General features: G+C 43.2%; 1 protein-coding gene across 3 annotated transcripts in view; it reads right to left on the bottom strand.

Annotated features, from left to right (window-relative positions):
• Hr3 (nuclear hormone receptor 3 ROR-beta) overlaps positions 1-13,235 on the bottom strand; it is a 129,696-nt gene that overhangs the window by 78,607 nt on the left and 37,854 nt on the right. The window contains exon 1 of one of the 3 annotated variants that reach the window (XM_031971490.2): positions 9,952-11,069. The exons of the other annotated variants lie outside the window; for them this stretch is intronic. The gene's annotated coding sequence lies outside the window, so the exon portion shown is untranslated. Of the gene's footprint in view, positions 1-9,951; positions 11,070-13,235 lie in introns of those variants that run through there. 3 annotated transcript variants of the gene reach the window in all.

Below are 13,235 nucleotides of genomic sequence, written 5' to 3'. Positions count from 1 at the left end.
CCGGCACCCGGTAACTGCTCGGCTCGCGATGATACGCGATGGGTATTGCAACTTCGGAGTTTACGCAGCGATGGAGGCTAAGAGAGTGCCGATCGGAACTGATGAAATGTATCTGGTTTCGGATTGCGGTGTAGATGCGATGGTCGTTTGGTTTATGGTTACTTGGATTCTTTGGGAAAGGAATGAGTGGTACGATCAATGGTTTTTGAGAATTGGAAATGTATCGTATTGTTTCTGTCGGTAGTCGATTACTGAAGATAGCTCTGCGCGTTGCTTGAACATAAATGTTTCCGTTATGAAACGAAAGTATGTGTTTCTATAGTGTGATCTCGTCGCTGTTTTTATCGAGTGTCGCAGCTCTGCTGTAAACGTACCCTTACGACGCGAGATGCGCTAAAGGGGACTTATGAAGGAGATGCAATTGATCTTAACCCTGCTTGCGCAATATACGACTCGTTTTCGGAATATGAATGTAATTTCTGTTCTCAGTTTGTTGAAAACGTTCGTTTTAGTTTTATGTAAAAGTTTTGTGTGAAAATACCCGAGCCATTTAAAGGAACACCGTTCATTGAAGTTTAATTGATTCCATGGAAGCGGTAATGAAATTATACTACTTGAATACTAAGAAGTTAATAATGTATGGTCGTGTTAAACTGCTCACCCTGTGTATTAAACTACCCCAGAAAATACTATGCAACTTCGATCACTCTATTCCCTAAACGTTTCATTCAAAACACGAAACAGAAGATACACAACCATTATCAAGTATATTTTACCAATCAATATCATCCAACACTCCCCAGAACGTCCCATCTAAACATCCCACTACCACCTTCGCTTCAACAAATCACCCATACCACCCTCTTTCAAAAGTGTCTTCCCAAACTACACATTACACAATTTTCCCATAGCAACCTCACATACGTTTTCCCCTCCGTTCCATTCCCCTTTACCTCTGAACATCTAAAAATACTAAAAACTCACACATACATTTCCGAAAATCTCAATTCCACCAGCAAATACTTTTTTTATACACGACGAGTATACTCGTGACGCACACCGCACTGGCTAACATTCGCAACCACGAGTAACCCAGTGAAAGAAAAGAAAAAGAAGGAAAAAAAAAGAACGAAAATTGCATCAGCCAAAGGATCGATGTCGCTCAACCCCTTGAGCGTTTCAAGCACCGCGCCAGCCCGAAACAGAAACTCGCTCGAACGAGACCAGACGCGTCTTTCGATTCTCCCGTTCGCCTCTAAGCGAGGAGAGTCGTTCCTTCAATTTTTCCCCGATTAAATTACGAATTACGCCACACCCTTCGCGCGTCCCGCAGCGACGAACGGTTCGCCGCGCGAGAAGGGGAGAGAGAGAAAGAGAGAGGAAGAGAGCGTGGCACGCTGGAGAGCGAGAGGGAAGAGGTACTGTAGCACGGTGGGAAAGAAGGAAGGATGGAAAGAAGAACGGAAGGAACGAGGGAGAGACAAAGAGGGAGATACGGTACCGTAGTACGGGCTACATTCTGTCGGCCCCACTAGCCCAGTGACTCGATGCGCTCCTCGCTATTTCTTTCCTTCTCCCGTGCTCGTTCTTTTTACTCTCTTCCATCACCCTCTATCTCTCTCCCTCCCTCTCTTCCTCTCTTTCGCTCCCTCTCGCTGGATTCTACGCGGGCTAGCGGGCCTCCTCGTTCGCCACGCCACGGCACCAGCGCGCGGAACGCCGCGTGTCCCTGTGTGCGGGGCCGTGCACTCACGTACAGGGTGTTTCATAACGAGGGTGAAGAAAGTTCAAGTATTTGCGGGAAGTATCAACTCCGGGGGAATGCGGTTGATGAATGGAGATTCTATTCTGAGTTTTAGTACCTTTATTACGCAATCCTGTCGGGATCACGGGTAAATACTTTATATTCGAATATTTCCTAGGCATTACGGCCGAACGTTTCCAGCGCGTTTATGCGGCACTTTGGATTCGACGGAATGGCGAGATGTTTGGGAAGGCTTGGTTCCATGTTTGTTTCCTTTGAGACACGAGCTTGCGAAAGGTATGAATGTATTCAGTGGAGAATTTTGGTGCAGGAGTTTTGGAGATGTTTTGATTCCTATTGGGATTCGATAGTTTGTAGCTGGATATTGATCGAAGTGAATTGTATGAATGAAATTTTTATGGAAATATAGTCTTATTGTACATAGTAAACGGTATAGTGTAACTGAATTAAATATTGTAGAATTGAATGGAGAACGTTTAGGTTTGTATGATGTTGCTTGAATATTTTATTAAAACCCTCCACCCTCTTTGTAAACCACCCTGTATACCGGAGCATCGATTTCCTGTAGATTCCCTCTGTAATGCTGGTCGAACATTCCAAGTTCCACGGTGGAGTGGTGCGCCTCTATCGATGAAATGGAGTGATAATGAACCGTTAACCCCTTACACGGCTCAATACGCGCGGGTTCGTGGTTTTTCGCGAATACCTCCGCTCGATTGAATACCTTTTTTCCCTCCCTTTTTTTCTTGACCCGTGCCCATAAAATGTTGAATCTTTCGTGAAAGGCTTTTTTGCTTATCGCTCTGCGCGAATTCCTTTCAATTTCCAATGGTTCGGTTTGCTCGAAAACGAGCCGATAACTGATCGATTCCTTTCACTTTTGCGCCTGTTTATACCCTCAGATGATTTGGTTAAACGTTATTTATGATTTTCGTCTCGCTGACCGTTCTTTGGTTATTAACATATTCATCGAGCCTCTTTCACCTTTATGTGTCGAAATATGGACGACGGAAGAGTTATGACAGAAATGTTTTGCATTATTCAAAACCAATATTTATAAAAATAAAATTGTTACTCGATATTCACTGTGTTCAGTTTTTTCGACACCAGATATGCTTACTTCGCATCCGAGGATCTAATGTTCACTCCAACTCTCCAGACACGGGGCGCCCTAATTATTTTGAGTAGTATAAGTTTCCCATTAGCAGACACCGACGAAGTAGCGGTCGGTATTCCCGGGTGTATAATGATTTTTGTTTTACGAACGCTCGCGTATGGACTACCTAAGGGGTTTATAATACTGCGCACGCGTTTATTGCTGCTTCTGCTAAAAACAACTCTCCGACTTCAAGCATTAATCCTTTTAAATTTAAATACAATTCTGAATAAGATTTGTATCATTTATCTGATTTAATCACTCAGAATCTAATGTAATTAAATTATATTATATCAACGAAAAGGATACAAACTTGAATAAATCTGTCTCATTGAGACTCCTAATAAAAAATTAATCTTTAATCATTTGTAAAATAATTATCATTTTCCAAATCGAAATTATATGCTTCGCTTGTGTCGTTTGTACATTAATTATTTAATAGCGTGATATAGATTATTATTACGTTCGTTAATGGATTAATGTCAATTTCAAAAAGTTGTGAATAAATTTTTCATGACGTCATTGCTCTGTTTCGTATAATCGCCTCCTACCGAGAGATCATTTTAGGTTTTAAATTACTGCCAATAAAAAATAATCTTCGCATCACTATTAACTCCGTAAATACCGGCATAACCTTTCCACCAGCACAATAGACCTCCAAGAAGAAAATCTACAACCCTGCTTTAAAGAACACTATAATTTATCCTCGGCACGTCTCTCACACCGTTCGATCATTATCATCCGGTTAGCAAATCGTTCCGAGAGCAACGTGTAAATTCGCGAGACTTTTATTACCACGGTTAAAATAAACACCTAACATTCTTCTAGCGCGTCTAACTATTCCAACGTGCCCGAGGAACCAAAGAGTTCGCAAAAAAATTGCCAGCCACATCCATCGAACTTTCAAATTACAAACAAACGGAGTTCCCGAGCGAATCAAAATTTTCGGTTTACGGAAGTTCGCTCGTTAGAGCGTTCAAAACCCGCAATTACTTTCCCACGCGAAACGAACACGCGGTTCATCGTGGAAACTCGTGGTTCCAGCGAACGACGATCCCGATATTATTCGAACACGGAAAACCCACGGCGCGTCGCTAATTTTACGCTTTCGACTTAATTCTTCGAGGTATACAGCGACAAAAACTGTCCCACCTTATATACGCCATAATAAAACGGTAACGTCTTGTATTCTACTTTAAAGTGTTAAGAAAGTATGCAATCTCAGAGGCTTAAGAGAAACGGACAATTTTAATATTCCTTCTTCATCTGTGTATAATTAATAAGAAGCAAAGACTTTTTATAAGGAATTTTAAGCGACGCCTTAATTGTACATTCATAGCTTTTTTATTACTTAAACGTGTTCATGTATTATCTACTGATGGTTATTGAACAACTTGTTCAAGATTAATAATCAATGTCTAAGGATTTCTTAATCAAACTTTCTATAGCAATTTCAATCCTGAACTAGCAAATCGTAGTGAGTAACACGATCCAATTATTGTTGGAGGATTATTGTTCAAAGCGAATTATTAGGCCTCTTTTCAATCTAAAATAATAAGTCAATGGAAAGCCTATTAATACGAGAACTACCAAGTATTGAATGTGATTGGTACATAATTCTTACAAAAACCGGTGACAATAGATTTTATTAACTTTCTTCAGACGTTCATTATAACACGCAAGCGAAACCGTTAGTTTCTTAAACAATTTCGCTTGTTTAATACTTTTATGACATCAGTAATTGCGAAATCAGGAATTTCAACGGTAACTTAATACTTCTGGTATTAACATTTTAATGCCCCTACAATATCAATAACAGCAAACTGAGAAATCTAAGCAGTATTTCAACGCCTTCGCTATCAACAATCTATAATAATACACCTGCAACAGCAATATTTACAAATCGAAGAATCCAAACCGTAATGTAACACCTTCGGTATCAACAATTTAACGCTTCTACAATATCAATAACAGCAAAATGAGGAATCTAAACAGTGCCTGGGCACCTTTACTATCAACGATCTATAATAATATTTCTACAATGGCAATATTTGCAAACTGCGAAATCCAAACAGTAGTGTAATACCTTCGGTATCAACAATTTAACGCTTACGCAACATCAATAACTGCAAAATGAAATGACCGGTACTCCCGGTATTCATAGCCGTCCACTAAACAAAGTGTTAAGTGTGCCGCAATTATGTCGCGGACCGATACATCGCCTACCTGGCGACCTGTACGCGAAAAACGCGGGTCGAACCTGCGCCGAAGCGGTGTCGACTCGCGTTCCTGCGGCACTTCGTAAACTATAGCCCCAGAGCTCCGGCGCGGCCGCCGGTATACGTGTATATATCCCCGGTCGCACGCATGTGTCTGTGAATTACTTTCGCCCCGGGGGGCATCGCATCTTATTTAGGTCGTGTACACCGAGCGTATACTTTGGTTCTGGCACGAGCGTGCCGGCGTTATTACAGCATCGCCCGCTGCCGCTACCACTGCCCGACAGAGACGCAGGTGACTCTCGCTTCTACGCTATGAACACGCTGCCGCTGCCTCTGCTGCCTCCGCTGCCGCCTGCCTCTATGCTACTTGTTCGCCGAGGCGCGTTCCTCTAACCGGACCCGCGTGTTTTCCCGCGTTCAACGAAACGTTGACAAACTTCTTCGACGCGTTCGCTTGGCTCCCGAAGGTTTTGTATTTTCGTCCACGGTCCCCGACCTGCGCAATAAGTCTAGCCGAGCACTGCCTCTATGAAGCAGAGGCTGCAACCCCTCGCGCTACCAAGTCATCTCTTGGATGACGATCGCGTGCTCGTGTGACGGTTTTAAGTTTCTTTTGTAATGGTTCTGTGATCGGCGGACTTTCTTGGCGAGTTCCTCGGACCTGCGGTCTTGTATTTTGTAGGATCTTCGATTTCTGTGCTACTCTGGTAGAGTGTTGTTCACTAAGTGTGCAGATCATTTTAGCTCCACGATTATTTTGGACTTGCTTGGAGGTTAATTGTGAGATTGATTGATTGATGTTCGGGTTTTGTCGATATTTGTATGTTAATTATAAATGTATTGGACTGTCAAATTGATTTCTCGTGTTGCGGGGATCGTTACGCGGTTTGGTATCAAAAGGGAATATTAATGGTCATGAATTATGTTCATAATTACTGATATCCAACGTGTTAGTTAATAATAGAAAATAATTCCTCAACGATAACGTCAGATAAAAATGTGAGATTTTTCTTCTATTATTGAGAAAGGCACTCGTGCCTACTAAAAGTGGAAAAGGCAAGTAATGAACGGACACTAATCATACACGTCGCAACGAAGACTTACTCGATATCATGTGCGAATAATCAACTTCGAATTTCTGTAAAACAAAGTTTTCCCACAAAATCTGTCATCCGTATTGATTATTTATTTTCGCATAATGATTTTGCAGAAACTCGCGGATACTTCGTTCCGAGTATCCACCGTTTCGGTAGCGCTGCATACATATGAAATGCCTCAAAATTCCCAGTTAGCAGTTCGGTCACGATCACAAATTTAACATAACAATTCCACGTAGCGGTCAGTATTAATTTTCGATCGAAACAGTTCCGGAACGCACCACTTCCAAACTACAGCACTCGAATGCCCTGTATCAAGAGGTAATTACCGGCAATTTGAAACAATTGCAAGAGAATAAGAATACACTTCGGAACTCATTAAACTCGTTCACCGAAAGTTTCCTTTTTCTTTCCGCGGCCGAATAAAAAGCTTTCGAACTCGTTCGAAGTACATAAAATTATATAGGCCTGCGGACGTTCCGAGTTCGCGAACTCCGATCTAGTGGATCACAGAACGAATCAGAGACGTTCACTATCGTCTTTTATTCCAACTTTCATGGTGATTTTTACGGTTCTAATGTTCGATTGCATTCAACGGACCTTTCAACTAAGATATCGAACAACCGCAACTAAAAGGAATTATCAATCTTCCAACATAATATACCAACTTTGCTCCCCGAAAACCAACGTGTACCTTTTATACTTCGAAGTTCTATTATTTAGGATTGTAGTCATCATAAATACGTGAAGTTACTTGTATACGTTAAATATGCGAATTACGGAAAGTTGACAGTAAACGTGTTAAACGCGTTCTCACTGTTTACGATAAAATGATTTACATGGAGCAGTTGTTAATTTGGCTGCGAAAGATTTGTGTCGAACTTCATTGAACATCTTGATGCTACGTTGTTTCGATTCGACAACTCGCAACGCGAATTATTCGTCGGTTCGAGCAGGTGTATTTTTGCAAGCGACTTTTTTTCGTTTCGGAGCACGACACGTGGGTATTTCCGGTTGCATCACGCTGGGACGCGAACGGAGATAAGAGTTACGAGTATTCCCGTGGTTTAATGTGGTCGGGAGTTATGGCTTCTTAATTACTTCGTCGCACGTGGCGCGTTATTGTGAACTTTCGGCGGGAAGTCAACGACATGGAACTGCGCGATTAGTCGGTCATCGATGTATTCGTTGAATGGATAGAAAAACTGTACGACGGTCGTTAAACGAGAATTAAGACAACCGTAGGAAGGAAATTTTTATAGTAGAAAATGATTTATTTAAAAATGAATTTTACCCGGTACTTTGCTTATGCGGAATGATTTGCTTTTTTTTACACGAGAAATTCGCAGTAAGTAAGTTAATACGAGATAAATGTAGTTATCGAAACGACATTTTTGATGGTGTGGACATAACAATTTTAATCCATAAAGTTATAGCAAAACTGTGTATAAAATAGTTTAATCTTTTTGTACGTGCACCGGCCAGTGTTTCGATAGAATTTTATTACACCCACTGCTTTTTTCTCTGCTTAATCGTTGAATATCTTAGAATATTCCAACTAATTTTTCACATTCCACGATGTACTTTCCAAACAATTCGTTTAATACCTCGAAATTCTTACTCAATGAACTATTAAATTGAATATTAAAATATCAGCTTAAATATTTCGCATTCAGGATTCTTGCGTAAAGCGAATTTCTCCAGTGTTCGCGAATGTTTTTTGGAAAGCGACTAATATTTAATAAAGAAATGTCAGACAGAGTTCTTTCATCGAATTTTGTATTGGTGCAACGCATGAGACTCAGTACTAAAAACTTTCTGTACAATTGGAATCATGATATTATCGTGACGCTCACTTTTGTAGAAGTTATTTTCGACACTCCAATATTTTTCTTAGACCCTTCAATGAAGCACTTACGGATTTATATTTGTGTAACATTTTTTTCTTGTTTCCATTGGGCCATCAAGTCCCTTTTAAAATAGAGTAAAGAAAACAGCTGTTGCAGTCGACGCGAGGAGAATTGAAAGGCTCGGGAAACCCTAACCATTCGCAAGAAGTGACTACCAAAGAAAAAACCCACCCCATTTGTACCTTTCTAGAAAGAAATTGAATCATTTCTTAACTACTCTCGTGAAAACCAGAATAAAACGATTTGTACTTAATGTGTAATTAATCAAGTAATGACAAGTGACCAGAATGTTGAGAGATTATGCGCTACAACGAAAGAAACCAAAGCCATATTACTTCTATTTACAGAATACTCCAATCTTCGTGTTTTCAATACAAACTTAGTCCAACGTAACTACCAATATAATTAATCCGTCCAATTCCCAGGCGTTTCAAGAAAGTTTCGCATAGAAAACAGATGAAAACATATTCACCTGTCGTGTCTTAATTAATATTAACACGTTGATCGTCGAATGATTCATACAATCACAGAAATCTTCCTAACAAAAGGGGAATTGAAGAGCCAAGATATTCCAAGCGATTGCTTTTTTAACTCTCTTGCATCTCATAGATCCATGAAGATTCAGTTTGTTCGAAATTTCACCGAGAATGTTAGATTAACTCACTCCTCTCGATGATCCCAATTCGGAAAAGTCTCATTTTACGTTTTGTTCGAAGGGAACCTCGTGAAAGCAAAATTTGGAAGGAAACGAGTCAAATGAAAATTGACATTTAATCGACTCGCGGGTCTTCCCGTGGAAAATGGAGATGAGAACCCGCGCTTTCTCGTCGACCAGCGTGCACCGGCGGGTACGCGTGTGCGTGCGCGCGCACCGAGCACACGCAGCGGTACCGTATGCACGCGCGCGTACACATGCGAGCGGCATCACTCGCCGGCGCGCGCGAGCGCAACGTAGGTATTACTTAATAATATCCATAACCGGGAGGTAAATGGTAGCGTGGGCGAAAGACAGCGTCGGAGCGCGAGAAAGAGCGAGAGAGGCGCGGGCGAAAAGGCGGCGACGGCGGGAGCGAAACGTCGAGAGAAAACAGGGAACACATTCAGCTAGATGAAAAGGACGACCCGAGTTCTTGAAAAGAAAATAAATAACGAGACACAAGTAGAGAACCAACAAAACGAGAGGAAAACAGAAAAAAGTCGGGAAGAGACGCAGAAAAACCGTGTAGCACGGAAAGAGGGCACGAGAAACGTCCTCTTCCCGGGCAAGCTAAAAGAGATCGCAATCTTCAATTTCACCGGGTACCATTTCTCCAACCCTCCGCCAATGCCAAACTAACGAGCCAGGCACTGATCCCGTACGCATACACACCGAAGAACGGTCTCCGCTCCGATCGAAAACGTTCGACATCGTATAACTCTCGAAGACGCTACTAACAGCTTCTCCGATCATCCTGAATCATTAGCCCGCGAATGTAATTGGCGCTAAAAATACGATCCAAAACGTCTCGCCGCATCTCGATCACCCTGTCCTAGATACCACGAAAAAGTTCCAAACGAAACGACGAACCTTCTTCTGACGAGGCCTACATAGTGTAACCGGCCGAGCGATCCGTCGAGCGGGGAGTGGGGAAAAAACGATCGCCGTTTATTGTCGTCAGAACCGAGCGGAACGTTGATACGAAAAGCGAAAAACGAGGAAGACCGACGTGGGGGGCAAGGAGATAATAAAACGAAAAAAGGGAAGAAAATAAAGACGAGCTGCAGGTATAATAAAAGGAGACACGTATGATCACAAACCCACCAGCGGTTGGTTGACTCCGTGCTGGTCGTCGGTGCGCGCACTGAGTCGCGGGCGGCCGCTTAGGGGATGAGAGGGATCCTCTATCACAGAAACGCAACCCTGTCACAATAGCCACACCGTCTGTGCGGCGGTGGCCGGCGCATCATTCACTTTCACTCGGTGAACCGGCGGCCGCGTACCGGACCGTGGCCGTACACACGCTCTCCTCGTTCCTGCACGCTTCTCTCTCTCTGTCTCGCGAGCGGACTCGTTCGGCCACGCGAGGGGGTGAGCGCACACCACGGGGAGCAAACGTCGATACTTTTTCTTCCTTTTTCGTTTCCCCACCCTTATCCTGCTGCTCTGTCACTGTTTTCCCTCGTTCCTGACGCACAGCGCCGGTGCTCATCAACGGTGAACGGCAAGCTGAACACTGATCAGGTGCGACCGTCAACGATCTTCCGTCCCGTGACCGGCAGTCGGCGGTCGTGCTCGCTCGCGGGGCGTCGACTGACACGTCGCGGACAGTCACGACCCCATCCCCGCGACTCTCCACGCGCGAGGATCGCTCAGGGACCGATCGAACCGAGTCGGCGACGGGGTTGACTCCTTGGTCGCGCGTGCCATCGATTCGACACCGCTCGAACCGATTTCCTCGCGTTAATCCTCCGTTTCTCACTTGCCACTCGCGACTATCTTACACCCCCGGTATAACGTGTACTTTCTCAAACACCCCCCCTTTGGGTACGTCGAGACGTTTCTTCTTATTCGGTGCTCGAGCGCGATCTTTCAATCACCACGATCGGAGTCACGCGTACTTCACATGTGTGTACGTGTATACCGCGTAGACGTGATAACTTCCCGATGTAGAACGATCGGCGTGTCACATCGGCTCCGGCGCGGTACAACACTTTGCTACCCGCGAGCGTTATTTAAAGACCGGCGAAAAGACAGAGAGAGAAAGAGAGAGAGAGAGAGTGAAATAGAGAGAGAGAGAGATAGAGAGAAAGAGAGAGAGAGAAAGAGAGAGAGAGAGAGAGAGAGAGAGAGAGGGAAAGATAGATATCCGTGCGTGATCCCGAATGCGAGCGGCTTGTCCCTTAACAACGTGACGAGCACAGTACTTGCGCTACCGTGGCTCCGGGTTGACTGGTGCGCGCCGCGCAAGACCGGAGAGAGCCAGCCCCACCGTGGAAACTCGCCTATCGCCCTCTCGCTCCGATCCTCGAGCAACGTTTCTCTCCCTCCGATCCGCTTTCCGAAGGGAGCGAGAACCCGTCGCGGGAGAAGGAAGGCGCGAGCGCAGCCAGACCGAGGAGGGCCTCGCGAGGAGAGGGTTAGCCGGAGTGGGGTGGCGGGACGCGATAGGGTGACACCGAGAGGAGGGAGGAGGGTCGGATCGAAAGGGACTGGGGAGGACGAGAGAAAGAAAGAGGTGATACGGGGGAAATCGCGTGTCCGTGTGTATATTTGTGTGTACTTGTGTCTATGTGTTGATGCGTGTGTGTGCTTGTGTGTGTGTGGCTATCTGTCCTTAAGAAACGTTGACGATGGAAGGGATGAAACGACGGAGAGAAAAAAAAGAGATGGTGAACGGGGGTTGATTCTCGGAGTCGCGGACACGGTGGGAACACTTGCGGCCGGGATGATTGTTGTAAACAGGAAAGGGTTGCTGTAGGTCGTCCCCCTGTCCTCCTTTCTCGCCCATGTGATCGCTGAAGTTTCGCTGTTTGCTGGCGTGACCGGAGACCCGATGGCTAGTCTCCGGTGGTTCGTCGTGACGTCACTGGTTCGACATTTTTTTTCGGGTGTTTTTCGGTGGCGGATTGCGTCCACGAGAGCGCGTCGTGTTAGTTTTTAATTTTTTTTTCTTTTTAAAGAGAGAGAGTAAGAGAAAGAGAGAGATTTTGGTGTGATGTAGTGTTTAAAAATTTTTTTGACGCGTACCTTTTCGTCGCGGATTTGTAACTGACGATTTTGAGGGGGCGAGAGTAGCTGTTGGAATTAGGGGTGAAACATTTGGCGGTAGGTTTTGGGGATTATTGATCGTGAAATTTTTGGGTCTTTGAACGTTGCTGTCGTTGATTTCTGCGGATTTTTGGAGATATTATTTATTCGGGGTTTGAGACGCTTTCGTGGATTTTTCTTTGTGGAACGTTGAGATGGTCTTTTGAGATTTTGTATACGTAAATTGTAACTTACTGTGGAAAATGCGGATGGACTAGATATTTCAATTTGGCCATGGTAATAAGCATTGTCGAGGGGAAAGGTTTCGCTGGATTCGCTTCTTTTCAATCTTGCAATTAACTTGTTCTTTTGAAAAAAGAATACCATATCTTCATGGTTTATTACTTTAGAAAAACAGTGACTCGGTAAAATAATATCTCGTTTCCTTCCAATTTCTTTTATTTAACATTCTAAAAAATTGCAGAAACCCTCGATACAATGCAGAATTTCCATTGAAAAATATGCGGAATTGAAGGGAGCACTTTGCAGATGCATCTTCTCATATTACAAAATATCCAAGTATGAAAGCACCAAGTAAAAATAAGGAAATTCTTTATACATTCAGAATGTAGAAATACTGCAGCAGAAAGTATAAAAACTACAAACAGTTTACAATAAGGAACAGTTTAATGGAACAGTATCTTTTAGTATCCATAAAAAGACAAAAATTGCTATCCAATTATTTAACATGACTATTTCAATAAAGTAATGAAATCAAAATAGTATAATTATCTTATACTATTAAACCTGCTTCTATTTTCTATAATATTTTCAATAATATTTCAAGTTTAAATTTATTGTGTAAATATATAAATCCTCCGTATCAAAATTGATTAAAAATTTCGCAGTTCACTTTATAGGAGCATTTTTCCTCCACGAACGATATTAAGAAAGCTTCGGTACCGTTTAAAGCGAAACAAGTGAGGCGACACATAGCGGCGCGTAGGAAAGAATTTACAAGTGTGGTAGCACGCAGGGGTGCACGAGAAACGGGGAGAAAACGGAAGCACGAACTTTCGAATAAGTGAAGAACGTGACGCGCGACACAAAGGGAGACAAGAATTATTCTAAATCGACCCATATTGAGGCAGGTCCCACCGTGTCTCTCCAGCATCCATCCCAATCCCTCTAAGCGTGTTTTGGGGTTGTAAAAATTAAGTTTACGACAGTGCGCAATAAAGTCTTCGTTCCACGAAAGATTTAAAAAAATATCCAATTTTCCGAATAATTCATATGTCGACACGAAAATATTGTAAACGTTGAACGCCATTGGAAAGAAGCCACCCTTGTTGACAAAA

Source organism: Nomia melanderi, chromosome 2 (genome assembly GCF_051020985.1).
Source record: "Nomia melanderi isolate GNS246 chromosome 2, iyNomMela1, whole genome shotgun sequence".
Lineage (NCBI taxonomy): Eukaryota > Metazoa > Arthropoda > Insecta > Hymenoptera > Halictidae > Nomia > Nomia melanderi.
This window is presented reverse-complemented; position numbering and strand designations above follow the sequence as displayed.